We start from the raw sequence: 4,124 nt of genomic DNA, 5'->3' as shown, positions 1-4,124 counted from the left end.
CAATGGAATATTACTCAGCCATAAGAAGAGATGAAATATTGCCATTTGCAACAATGATGGACCTCGAGATAATCATGCTAGGCGAAATAAGCCAGACAGAAAATATTGAAAATCACATGATATCATTTATGTGTGGGATATAAACCTAAAAGCAACAAATTAACAGGACAAACAAACAGAGACTCATAGACACAGGCAATAGACTAGTGGTCACCAGAGAGTAGTGGGGAGGAGCGGGGGAGGTAGACGAGGTAAAGGGGGTCAAATATAGGGGGGCAGGGGGAGGATGAAGTGGGTAAAGGGGATCAAATATATGGTAGCTGAAGGAAACTGGACTTTGGGTGGTAAACACACAATAGAATATACAGATGTCAAACTATAATGTACACCTGAAAATTATATAATTGCATTAACCAATGTTACCCCAATAAACTTAATTTAAAAAAAAAATAAAAATAAAAATAAAAAACTACCTGAAGACACTGGAAAGCAATTAAAAACAAACAAACAAAAAATTAGAGTCATTATTTGGAAGAAGGGAGTGGCACTGGATAAGTTTTCTTTTTTTGTTGTTTTTTGTTTGTTTGTTTTGTTTTTTTGCTGAGGGAAAGCCCTGGTCTCTAAAGCCACTCAGTTGCTTAATTGAAAGAGACAAATTCCTTGAAAAATACAGTTTACCAAAAGTGACACAAGATGAAACAGATCATCTGAACAACCCTATATTTTTTAAAGAAATTAGATTTAGTATCAAAAACATTATCAAAAACTTTCCCATAGAGAAAAATCCAAGTCCAGATGGTTCCATTTTCAAATTTTATCAAACATTTAAAGAAGAAATAATAACAGTAATACATAAATTTGTTCAGAAAATAGGGGAGGGAATACTCCCCATCTAATTTTTGTGAGTCTAGCTTTATCTTGATGGTAAAAATTGACAAAACTGTTAGAGAAAAGGAAAATTTCGAACCAGTATCTCTTATGGGCATAGAGACAAAAACCCTTAACAAAATTAGCAATATTTAAAAAAGATAATGCACCATGACCTAGGGGAGTGTACCCCGAGAGTGCAAAGTTGGTTCAATATTCATAAATCAATCAATGTATTCACCATGTTAACAGAATTAAAGGGAAAAACAACATGATTATTTCAGTAGATGCAGAAAAATTATTTGCACAATTTAACAATTTTATTTAGGGCTTTAAAAAACTCAGCAAATTAAAATTCCTCAACCTGATGAAGATCATGTATGACACATTTAATGATTACATATTGAATGCTTTTTCTTTATAATAGTGAACATACTAAGAATGTCTACGCACACCAATTTACTGATGTTTGCAATATTTTGAAATATATCAAAAATTTAAGAAAGAGTATTAGATGAATAAAAAGATGAATAGATAGAAACATGACAAAGAAAATATAGCAAATCATTAATTATCAACTCTAGGTGGTGGGCGTATGCATGTTCACTTTGTAATTTTTCAGCTTTTCATATACTTAAAAAGATTCACAATAAGATATTGGGGAAAAGGTCTGCAAAGTCCTACATTAAAGAAAGCTGTTTAACTTTGTTTAACTTTTGTGTTTCTCAAACTTCTTTTTTCAACAAAACAAAATAAAACCTCTAGGGAAAATGTAATAAACCCTGCAGAACATACTCTGGAAAATATTTCCTATTTAGATTTAGTCTACACTCATTTTGATTTTTAAAATAAGAATGGTGTACCACACCCACTGCTGCATGAACCTCACCCTCCCCCGCCTCGAAAAAAAAATCAGTGAGTTAAAATAACAATTTATTATTTCTCATGGTTCTGTGAGTTGACTGGAGCTCAGCCGGATAGTTCTGCTGATCTGCTTGGAATCTCTCATGCATCTTGCCTCAGTTGGGGCTGGAACATTCAAGAAGAATTCTCATCCTTCACAGTGTCTCTTCGGTTGGCCTTTAGGTAGTCTAGTCTAGACTTCCTCAACAGCATGATGGCTGGGCTCCAAGGGGAGGAAACGTAAATTGTGAGTTCTCTTAAGGTGTGGACAGAACCTCAGAATGTCACTTTTACATTCCAGAGTTTAGAGGAAGCCAAAAGGCTGGCCCAAATTCAAGGAAAGAGGGACTAGACTTCACCTCCTATTATGAAGAACACCATGAGCATGCAGGGAGAAGGGGTGCTGATGGTAGTCATCTTTGGAGATTATCCATTCCAGGAGAGATATGGTACCAAAAATTTCATTTAAAGCACAAGTTGTATGCCTTATTAAATATGTCTAAAATTTATAAATGAATAGATAGTTGTTTATCTTACAAAAGCAATTTTCGCTTTTAGATCACAGAGCTTTGTTCGTTAGGCAATAAGTTGCAAAGTGCACTGAAATGTTGATTTGAGTGTCTATTTTGACTGCTACTTACCAGCTGGGCAACTTGTGCAAACACTTAACCTCTCCGAACCTAAGTTCTCTTATTTGTAAAGTGAGACTAATGGTATTTAACTTGTTGAATTTTATTTAGGGCTAAAAAGGAGACAGATTTTCCACGATTCTTGAAGAGCAGTACCCAAGGGACCAGAACTGTAACCAAAGCATCCCTGAGGAATCCTCAACAGGATTGCACGGATTTTCATTCTAGCACCCGCTGTTAATTTGAGTTGGCCACCCTTTGCAAGACTGCTACACTGCCTACTTGTGCTTCCTAGCAGCAACTACTAATTCTTCCTCTCTACCATCAGTATTTTTTCTTTACCACATAGTTCTTGATTTCTCATTATTTCAGCCTGCCATGAATTATCATGACCCTGACTCATGGTCTAGCCCAGGGATTGGCAAACTTTGGCCTGTGAGCTAAATCTGGCTTGACACTGCTTTCGTAAGTAAAGCTTTATTGGAACACAGTCATACTTGTTCATTTACTATTGTCTGTGGCCTTTTTTAGCTACAAAGGCATCATTGAGTAGTTGCAACAGAAGCCGTGTGGTCCATGAAACCTATTTGGCTCTTTAGAGATAATTGCTTGATCCCTGATCTAGACTCTCCCTCATGGCTCCTGTTGCTAGGCATTCATTTAGCCTCTGTTCTCATTAACACATTCTTGAAGTATTTCTCAGTTCAAGTTCCTAGAAAGGGAAGAACCAAATTCCTCAGAAATCCTCATTCCTCAATCTGAAGTGAAGTTGGAAGACATTCTCTTTTCATGCCAGGCCATTTCATAGTGTGTGGGACAGCTATGGTAAGGCTATACACGTGCGACACGTTCTCTCCCACCCTCATCCAATTGGCTGTGGCTGAGATGTAGGTAATATGTAGTCAGTAAAACGGAGCTGCCTCGAAGGATCCAGGGCATACTGGGCACTAGAACGACTGCAAATTTAATTAAATGAGCTAATATATGTAAAATTATATGGTAATATACTTGAGCCATACATTTATAAAGTGTCAAAAGTACTTGCCAATTAAGATCAATCTGAAATGAAATACAGCATCCCTGAGGTTAATTATATAAATCAGTGACAATATATAATGTATCATAAAAATTCAAATCACATACAGTATTATAAATCTCTATGGAAGAAAAGGACATATCATATTATGGTATTATTGAAGGTACACAACATAAAATACCATTAACATTTCCTAGGAGACATAAAGTAGTTGAAAAAAGCCTAAATGAGCAGTTGAATTAAGATTGGATGAATACTGGTACTATTTAGATGCTAATAATCCTTTTTCTTACTTGGATGAAAAACCTCAACAGTTTGCCCATTACGAATTATGTACTTTCTCAAGGACAAGCTACTATTAACACAGAGTTCTGTAATAACCAGCACTTTTACTAGATTCTTCTTCCATGCTCTTCTGACTTAAACTGCACCTGCTTGGGTTGCCTACGTCTATGGCTGCCTTCTGCACTACAGAGTATGGCTCCAGTTCAGATCCTGTGTGGAGAACATCATGACAGTTCTGAAACAGTCCTCTAATCCTTCTAGCAATATAAAAGGTACAGTACTCCGATTATACTTTAGAGAGAAATCTGACAGCATTTTTGATAAAGAAACTTAAAACAGAATTTCCATGGGAAAGAGACTTTCAGAACACCTTCTAGCCTAAACAAATTGATAACACACACAAA

This window comes from Pteropus alecto, unplaced genomic scaffold, assembly GCF_000325575.1.
Source record: "Pteropus alecto unplaced genomic scaffold, ASM32557v1 scaffold3, whole genome shotgun sequence".
Lineage (NCBI taxonomy): Eukaryota > Metazoa > Chordata > Mammalia > Chiroptera > Pteropodidae > Pteropus > Pteropus alecto.
The sequence above is the reverse complement of the archived record's forward strand: the minus strand, read 5'-3'. Positions refer to the sequence as shown.